Source organism: Carlito syrichta, unplaced genomic scaffold (genome assembly GCF_000164805.1).
Source record: "Carlito syrichta isolate Samal-C Ts95f unplaced genomic scaffold, Tarsius_syrichta-2.0.1 Scaffold308396, whole genome shotgun sequence".
Lineage (NCBI taxonomy): Eukaryota > Metazoa > Chordata > Mammalia > Primates > Tarsiidae > Carlito > Carlito syrichta.
The window spans coordinates 388,405-398,272 of record NW_007252492.1 but is presented as its reverse complement, the minus strand read 5'-3'; positions in this window follow the sequence as shown (position 1 = coordinate 398,272).

The following is a 9,868-nucleotide window of genomic DNA, read 5'->3' as shown; positions in this document are numbered from 1 at the left end:
GGTCCCCGCTCTGGGTGGGACCCGGGGAGCAGCGCCTCCCGGGCTCCAGGAGCCCGGCGCTTTCTCTCACGGTAACAGCCCAGAGTAGCCCTGGCTGGGACGCTAGGGGCTAAAAGGACACGCCACCCGAGGAAGGTGAGACCCGAGGATCGTCCCAGGGTGGCACCTTGGCCCGGTTTCCGAGGGGAACCCTCCCCCCCTCCCGGCCTGCCCTTTCCCAGGACTGGGTTCCTCCGCTCTGGTGCTGGCTTCCTCCTGACGGACTTAAAAACTGCTTCCAGAAGGGGCCACTTCTAGGGGCCGGGTGCTAGAGGATGGCTTAGGCTATTGACGGAGAGGCGGAGGCCGGGGCAGGGGAGCTGGATGTCCAGTAAAGGACAGACATCCAGCCCGGCGTCTTCTGGAGGGCTGGTAGCAGCTGGGGCAGGAGTGGGAGGGGGCCGGCACCCTGACTGGGAAGGAAGCAGCTTTTGCAAGCCAAAGGGGTGTGAGAGGCGACCCAGGGACAGCACTTCCCTCCAGAGGCTCCTCAGTCCCTTGAGGTGGGCCCGACAGTCTCAGGCAGCCTCACCTGGGCCGGCTGTTCCCAGGCTCCTGTCCTCAGCAGCCAGGGACACTTACAGGCATCACGATGACCCTGTTTCTTTTTCAAAGTGCTTTCTTTCATCGTCATGACTCACACGTCGGATTCGCCAGGGAGGTATCAAGCTTCCAACCGATTCCATTCTCCTCCCTCCAGGTCTTTAGGGAGCTGTGGAGAAAGGAGGGGGTGGATTTTGCCCTCTGGGCCTTAAAAACCCTGTGGAGGCTGGGAGGCTGGAGTCCACCACTGCAAACTTTCATTTTCCTACTGCTGCCCTGATCCTGGCTGGTGAGCAGCCCTAGGCCAGGCCACGGTGGGGGATGGGGAGGGGAGGGGTGCAAGTGAGAGGAAGTCTGGGCTAGTTGTCCCCCTAACTCCGCTGGGTCTTGGAAATCATGGCCAGCCATCCTCCCCATGCCCCTTCACTTGACACCCGGCTTCCTCATGCCAGAGCAGAAACATATTCCCCCTGCCTCCCTAAAATCCAAATTTCCCTTTTTGCTGAGTAGTTGCAACGCTTTGGGCCAGAGGTTTGCTCTTCGGCGTTCGAAGTCAAGCTCCTGTTGTAGACAACTCCCCCTGCTCTGGTCCCTGAGCCATCTCTGCCATGTGCAGGCCCCTGTTAGGAGGGGCGTATCCCCCTTACCCCCCTTCCCCAGCCCCTGTCCGCAGGGCCCTAGCCCTAGGGAAAGGGTGGTGCTGATAGACGTGTGCATGAGACAGCATCAGAGGAGAGTACATCTGTGCTCCACGGAGTTTGCAGGAGGGTTCAAGTGCCAGGCCCTGACTTGGGGGGCCAGGCTCGTGCCCTCCTGGGTCCCCTTGCCTGCAGCTCCCTTGCCCCCGTGGGTCTCTTTTTACTTTGCCAACTCCGCTCTGCATTGGTGTGGGGAGGGAGCATTTGATATTCATAATCTGGTTCAGAGAAGGTCCCGAAGCCCTGAGTCACTGTATGGTTTCCATGGAAACAGACTTGTTCAGAGGACTTGGTGTAGCGCGGCTGTGGTGGGGGAGAAGGGAAACATAGTAAAATCAGGCTCCACAAGTGTGGCAGGACTTGGACCAACTCCCTTGGGTGGGGAAGGTTGGGGGGACAAGGCTCTGGCCTCCCTCTAGGAGGGGCTGCCTCTCCCCCCCATTGGGAGATGCTTGGCTGCCCCTGTGGCTCTTGGCAGGCTGCTGCTTCTCTCCCACGAGCCTTCCGGCTGGGTGCCAAGGCTCACGGCCACCTCTCACTACCTCGGTTTCCTCCTCTGTAACGGGGGAAAGTAAGAACACCTGCCCGATAGGATTGTTGCGAAGGTCAGATGCGTTAATATATGGAACACACTTGAACAGTGCCACAGTTAAGTGTTCCAAAGTGTCATCATTATTAATTAGGGCAGGGGATTGGAAGAACCCCACCCCCAGTGTGTTCACCTGGATCCTTCCCCTGTGTTCCAGCAGGTGGTCCTGACAGCTGGCTTGGCTGGCCTCTTGCTTTGAAAGAGCCTTTCCCCAGAAGCCCTTGGCACATCTGCAGCTGGGAACCAGCCACCCATTCCTTTCTAGAGAGCTTTTCTTTCAGGTTGCTGTGGGCCCAAGTATGGTGCTAGGCAGCCCTGGCTCTTGTTCAGATGCACCTATCTAGGAGCCCAAGTCCAGAGGGGCAGGTAACTTTCTGCTTCGGCTCCCTGGGATTGGGGCAGAGGGAGGGGGCAGAAGAGGTCCAGGCAGAGGTGGTAGCTCTCTGTGACAGAGAGAAGGGGTTGGGTGGGATAGGCCACCTTCCGTCATTCTGGAGAGGCGGGCTCATCTGGCTGGAGATTTCCCATGACGGTCAGCTGGAGAGGGATCGGGAACTCTCCAGATCCTCCCTTAGAGCCTCAGTTGCTCAAGTCTTCCCAGCATGCCCTGCAAGTCCGGACAGGCTTGGGGCTCCAGCCTGAGCACCAGCTGATCTGTAATTCTCCTGCCTGCCAGGTAGGGTGAGGGGCTTGCCCCGGCAGTGCCCGTCTCGTCTCAGCAGCCTCGGGGAGTGCGACCTGGGGAGAGTCCGGGTTCCAAAAATGGTTCCTCCAGTCTCCCTCACTGGCCCTTCTCTCCCTGTGGCCCTCCCCGCCATGGCCTGCAGATTCCTTCTGCCCATGTCTCACTTCCCTCCTCCCCTCTTGTAAGGTGGGCTTCTGCTCCAAGCTTCTTAAGGGCACCCTCCCATCAGTTGGCAGAGCAGCAAAGCATCCTCATTATCTACCTGCTCTTCCTTCTGTTTCACAGGTGGAAAAACCGAGATTCCTGGGGTTTGCCTGTGTGGCCAGGCCCCAAGCTGGCTCTGGCCGTGGCCTCTCCTGGCCCCACACCAGCCCTGGGGATGCCCTCTGCTCTTTCCTGGTCCTCCAAGCAGCCTCAGCTGCTACCCAGCATCCCCCCCCCATGCCCCCTGCCAGCTCTCAGGTTCCTGCCAAGGTTCTTCCCCCTGGGTCTCTCTGGACTGCTTTGGTGTCCTCATTGGTGTTCACAACACCTTCCAATTTAATATCCTCTGCAAATTTCATTAACGGACTGTTTACTCCCTCTTCAGGATCATTAATGAAAATGTTAGATAAGATCTGACCCAAAGCTAGGTCTTGGCAGCCCTGCCCCCTCTCCCAGACTGGCTGCCCTCCAGCCCCGTCCCCGGGCTTGCTTCCTCCACCCAGGACCCTTGGGACCTGCCCCCTCCTGCTGTTGGGCCCCATGACAAGTGCTTAGGGCCAAGTCTGTTGGAATTAATTTTGTAAGATTACTCAAGGTGCTGCATCGAATGCTTTGCTAAAAGTCAAGATATATTACCCTGCCTGCGGTTCCTTCATCTAGCAGTCTTGTAATTCCATCAAGACAGCCATCAAGTGTGTCAGGCATGATTTGTTCTTTACAAATCCCCACAGTGCCGCGTGGGCCACAGGATTCCCGCGTCTTCTAAATGTTTAGAGACTCCCTCTTTGTGTTTGCTCCTTGATTCGAGCTGGAAGGCTGTGGCTGAGAATTGGCAGGAATGCCGTCTCCTTCTCAGGGATGGAGAAGAAGGTACGGCTCCTCCTCTTCTCTGGAGCCTCTGATGGTCCGTGAGTTGTTTAGAATCCACTGAGTCCCTATAGGGACTTGGTAAGGAGGAACAGAGAGAGTTGGACAAGAGGAAGTGGTGGAGGGAAGTCTTGGTGCTCTCCAAGGATTCCCCAGAAGAAAACAACAGACGAGCCTGATGCAGACATTCTGAAGTTACCATCGATTGGGAGGGTGCCACGTACCAGTCACCATGCTGAGAGCTTGATGTGTGTGTTCTCATTTAAGCTGCTCACCTGCCCTGGGAGGGGGTGTGCTCTCTCACCTGAGCACCTGGGGCTCAGAGAGGGTAAGGCTGCCAGGACTCTAGGTCTGGGTCTCACCCCCGGTTATGCACTCCTAGCCATTTAAGATGTGCCTACAGGTCAGGAGGCTAAGTGGGGAGGCTCAGGTGTTTTAGGAGGTCAGAGTGGGGAAGGAAGGGAAGGCTTCAGGGAGAGGTGAGGACCCCACACCTGAATCCAGGTCTCACCCTGCTGCTTCTGAGTGGTGAGGGCAAGCCCCGTGACCTCTCTGAGCCTTCGTCTCTCACCAGTGAAACGCACACAGCTGTGGTCCTCACCCTGACCCACAGAGAGGGTCAAAGGGGTGATGCCTGACAGGTTCCTACCTTGGTGTGAGGCTCTGGGTGGGCAGCTGCCATGATGCCTCACCATGGAGGTGAGGTCCCCGTTGTTGATGGTGGGCAGGGATGTACCTCTGGCTGCCGTGTGCCCAGTGGGTAGAGTGGGTGGAGCCGTGCGCTTCTCAGTGTTTCTCACCCAGGAGACAGAGGGGCAATAGGGTGAGCCTTGCTGGCATTCTGGCACATGGGCATCCTTGGGACCAGCTGTGGGCTGTGATAAGCTCTGGGCTCAGGGAGCAGGGAGGCCTTATCTGGGCCTGGAGCCCAAACCCCATGCCCCATTCCAGAGAGTATTTCAGGCCAGATGGTAATAAAGACATTCTTTGGCATCTTCTTGGCCGCATAGGATTGGGCATTCCTGGGCTCCCTGGTATTAAAACCACTCAAACCTCCCCCTGCTCACTGGCCCAGACCCGGAGCCTCTGTGCAGGGGGAAGAGTGTGTCCTGGCTTCTGCCTCTCAGGTGCACAGCCCCCTCTCCACAGCCACTTGAGGTCATCCTCATTCCTGTCGTTCAGCCGGGAAGACTCCCCTGGGGAGCGGCGAGATGGCACAGACCCATCGGTATGCCAGGAAGGGCCACAGGCAGCTTCCTGTCCCCGCTAGCTGTTGCCCTAGGGACCTGGTCCTCAGAGATCCTCAGTAGGTATGAATAGCCAGTGTCTGGTCAGGGTGAATGCCAACGTCTGGGTCAGGTCAAGACCGGCACCGGTGTGTCCTGCGACCCTGGTAGCCACCTTGGCCTGGGAGCTCCCCGCTCTTCCCCTCTCTCATCCCCGCCCCAGTGCTGGGTCATGCTCTTGCGCTCAGGTGCAGCCCGGGGGCGTGGGTTTTGTGAGGGCCAGGGCTTGGGCGTCCTCAGAGCCGAGTTCGAATCCTGGCCCCACCACGGACGAGCTGTGCATGCTTGGACAAGTTCCCTCACTTGCCTGAGCCTCGCTGCTCCTCATCAGGAACGGTGGCCGTGCGCCTGGCCTGGGAGGAGCCAGGGCTGTGATGTCTCTGGGTGTGTGTTCCTGCAGCCCTCTCTGTCCCGTGTTATAGCCTCCAGGCTCAGGTGAGTCCCAGGACCGATCTGTTCCCTACCCGCAGCCCTCAGGCCTTATGTGCAGGTGACCAGGCCTGGAGGCCCCAGGGATCCAGGGTCAGACGGCCCCCTCCCCCAGCCTGTTGATGTTTTCCCATCCTTGAAGCTAGGAGGATGGGCTGAAGCCCCAGTATCCAGGGGGTGGGGCCCCGGTACTATTCCGACTCTGGCTGTAGTTTCTGGGTGGGTGTGTGTTGGGGGTGGAGGGAGGACAGGAAACCAAGGCCTTTCCGCCAAGTGTCGGGCAGAAGAGTCCCGCCCACCTCAGGCCAGGCTGTGGTAGGACCGGCCTGAGACAGGGAACGCGGCCTTCTGACTCATCCCTCCCCCAGAGGAGCCGGGCACACTGGGGCCTTGTGCCACGGCCAGGAGGCCACTCTCCCCATTGCCGGGGACGACTTTCCTCTCGGTTGGGGCTAAGACCCCCGCACCTGGCTGGTGGGGGCCAGGTCTCTGGAGACGGAACAATAAGGGTCTCCAACCACCCAGGCTACTCAGTGGAGGGGGCAGTGGCATCTGTTTTAACTTTAAAACATTTCCAGACCAGTGCTGCCTGTCTGGGGGTTAACGTAGCCCCTAAAAGTCATGTCACAATTCTTCCTTAATGAGCCTTGCTCTGTGACCAGCACTGGCAAGGCTGTGGGCAGCCATTAGTGTTCTCACTGCCCAAGTATTTAAAATGAAAGGTGCTGTGATTGCTTTTCCATTTCCCACACAAGGACAATGGAGGCCTACGGAGGCTGAGTGCCTGGCGTGAGGTCTCACAGCCCAAAGCAACAGCAGTGGAGTTCAAGTCCAGGCCTGTGTAGCCCCACAGCTGGGGCACCTGACCAGCACCCAGACTTCCTCCCACATGTCTGCAGGTACCTTCTCAAGGAGGCTTGAGACACCCACGGGTGTCACATGTGGACACTGGTCGTCTCTGGAGAGGCAGCTCTGCTGATGGTGAAAATCAGTCGACCAGGCACTCTCTGGGCATTTGTCTTGGAGACCTACTGGAGGTGCCTGGAGGATGCAGTGGTTCTGCCCGTAGTATCTGTGGATAGGCCGGAGGGCCTAGGGACTTGAGAGATTAGACACACATACCATGTTTGTGCCGGTGCAGGCTCTGGGAAGAAGGGCCACAGACCTGACCGTGTTCTAGGTTGAGGTGGGCATGACACACACCCATGTCTCCCATCTCTCCTGGGCTGACCCAGACCCCAGAGGCTGAGCCCAGACCCTGTCGGATCACCCCTCTGGAAGGCTGTGCTGGTTGGAGTGTGTGTGGCCATGTTGCCCGCGTGGAAGGATGCTCTAGGACACAACCCCGTGAAACTCGTCATTGGGTTTCCTAGGTGCGAGGTCTTGAGAATGTGGCTCACAGTGGCATGCACACAAGGCTCTAGAACCCTCTGGAGAAATCTCGCACTGGAATCAGTGTCAGGAATAGCTGGATGTCTCTTGAGCAGATACTTTAATCTTCACCTCTTGAGTCCTGTGAGACAAGTCAGTGAAATAGTTCTTTTTTCCCACTGGCTGCCAGGATGCCCACAAGTGGCTTGTGAGCTGACCTGGCCTCTGGTTCTTCCAGACGTTTATGCTCTTGTTTTCCCCGTGCCTCATTTTCACCACTTCATTTTCCTTAGGAAGAAAAACACCTTGCTGTTTTATGTATTTTAGCCTTAACTAAGCAAACATTTACGGTGGATCAGCGCTGGCTAGCCCAGAGCCAGGGATTAAGCATTTCCTCCCTGCAGTCTCTGTCGTCCGCAGGCCTGTCTGCCCGTTTCCTTGCCCCTTGCTCTGGTTCCTGAGACCCCCTGGGAGCACGGGGCCCTCCGTCCTGGCTCCTGAGTCTGGTCAGAAGACATTCAGTTTCTTTTATTCTCTGCACTTCTTCCGCATCCCCCCAGGGCTTCACACTTTTTTTTTTAGGGGGAAAAGTCTGGGTGGAGAGTCATTTCCCCAACTTGGGCCTCAGGCACTCCCGCGGCCCCAGGCTGCTTCTGAAGTCCAGCTTCTTTTCAACCCCTGCCCTGTTTCAGCTGCTGGCCAACCACTGGCCTTCGAGGCCCACCTGAGAAGACAGACCCCCACCTCTGGTGGACAGGCAGGGATATCAACCTTGGTGTCTTGGAATTGGGGGCAGGACAGGAGGCATGGTGAGGGGCCAGGGCCCCACCCTGTCATCAGTCATTTCTCCATCTCTCACGTGGAGTGGCTTTTCTCTGTCCCCAAAAGTTATTAAACTCAAACTGATCCTACTGCTTCTCTAAGAAGCTTCTGGAAACAGGCTAGATGGACCCCAGGACAGGTGGCACCCTCCAGTTAATGGACATGCCTCAAGGACTGGGAGGGATTTGGGCAAGACTCCTCCCAGTGCCTCTCCTACCTTCCAGCTTCTACTCTCTGAGGGTCTCTGAGGGGGCACACTATAGGGTGGCCCCTCTGAGCCAGCCACACTCCTGGGAGCACCCACAGTCCAGGGAGCAGCAGGGCCTTACCCCAACATCTTTGCAAAGGTGTCAGGACAACATGCTTCAAGCTTCACAGTGGAGACCATCCCTGTCTCAGACCCTGAGAGGATTCGGGGAGAGGGCAAGACCCCCAAACCAGAGTTCCCATGAGTGAGAGACAGTCCAGTCCTAGCGTGGAGTGATGGCCCCAGAAGGAGAGGGGCCCTGTGCCTGGAGGCGTCTCACCCACGTGAAGACAGATCCCATGGGAGGTGGCACAGGGATTGAGAGAGAAGTCGGGCCTTTCCTGCCCGAGTTCAGAGCCAGGGCTGAAGCCAGACCTAGCAGCCCTGGGGTGAGAGTGTGAGGCAGAGAGCCCCAAGCCAGCCTAAGCCCTGGGGGTTTCCCAAGAGCTGCTGGGGATCCCCACCTGGAACTGCACCCAAACTTCACTCTGGGGTCAGTAGTCAGCAGGGGTGTCCTGGTGTCACATCAGGGATTCACACAGGGACTCTGAGGACTCCAGGAACTCAGGTCTGTGAGGCCTAGCCCTGCAGGGGCCAGATGAGCTCTGTGGACACACTGGCCACATCCACTTTCCTTTCAGCTATACCTGAGCATGCCTCCCCAGAACCGAGGCTTCTGCAGCCCTCCCGTAGCAGGGAGACAGTCCCCACAAGTGGACTTGACGGAAACAAGCCGTGGTATCCTTGTTACCACAGGGATCAAAGCTGCTGAGTCTGTGTGTCTTCCATATCTTCCCTGGATACTCCGGGGACCATGGGACAGGCCCAGCCCTTCTACCTCAGTGGGGTCCCCACGCTAGACCCTGCCCAGCCTCGCCACCATCCAGAGGCAGGGCCAGAGCCACCCTCCCTGCAGTGGTACCTGGTATCCTATCCCCCATTTCCAGGTGGCAACGAGTTGGCCCAGGAGCTCAGGAGTTAGCTCTTGGGCCTTGAAAAGTAAAAATCCACGGGGAGCTTGGACTCCTGGAGGTCCCCAAAGGAAAGAGGGAAGGAAGCTACATTGTAGTTTGGACCTGCTGTCAGTCAGAACATCCTGTGTTCTCTGTCCTGACGGTGGGGGCGGAGCCCTTCTCACAGGGCCCACGTTTTACTTTGAGGGGACCTCTTTTCGTACACAAATTTGAACAGTTTTACGTCTAATGTTTCGTTTCATGGTACACTTTGAGTGCATCTGATCTAGTTGAAGAGAATATCCTGGGGGTGGGGGATGCTGAGGATTCAGAGGCTCAGCCTTGAGGGGAGGGCAGGAGTGCCTGTATGTGGTCTTTCAGAGGCCCAGGAGACTTCTAAATTGTGTGTGTAAAATTATGGGCACAAATGGAATTTTCTGGGGAGGGAACTGTGGTTCTAAGGGGTCTGTGGTCCGGAAAAGGCAGAGAGCCACAGCTCTGGGTTTAACGGGGTCTCCATAATGCGGGAGATAGGACCTGACTCGGTAGAGGGCAGAGGCCCTGGGTTCTTGCCCCCTCCCCACCCACCCCCAGGGTAGCCACGAATCAGGCTGAGGTGGCGACAGAGATGCCCAGACCTAGTGCCTTCCTGGAGGGTCCCCTGCCTGCCACGAGGGTGGCCCTGACTCATCCTGAGAATGGAGTCCGGGGCCTTCCCGGGATCACAGAACCCTGTGGTCAGAGCCGAGAGGCCCCCCAAGTCCCTGGATCTGTGGAACAGCCGAGGCACCGAGAGGCCAGGGGGCGAGTCCAAGGGCACCCGACCAGAGAAAGGCAGAGGCCGTTCCTGCCTGTGACATTCAGTTGTGTTCCTCCCCCGCCTGGGCAGAATGAGACGAGGCGGGAGAGGCCCTCGAGGCGGGGCAGGGCTGCTTGTTGCTGCTTGCCTCAGTCTGCGGCTGAGGAAGAGGGGGTGCACGGAGTGGAGGCCGCAGCCCGGGCGGGCGTGACGTCATCACACCTCACAGCGTCCCGCAGCATCACCTCCCGCCTGCCTTCTGCATCCCCAGGCCAGGCTGCAGCCGGCAGCCCGGGAATTTTGAACACAGCGGAGACGCAGGCCTAGGAGGCCGGA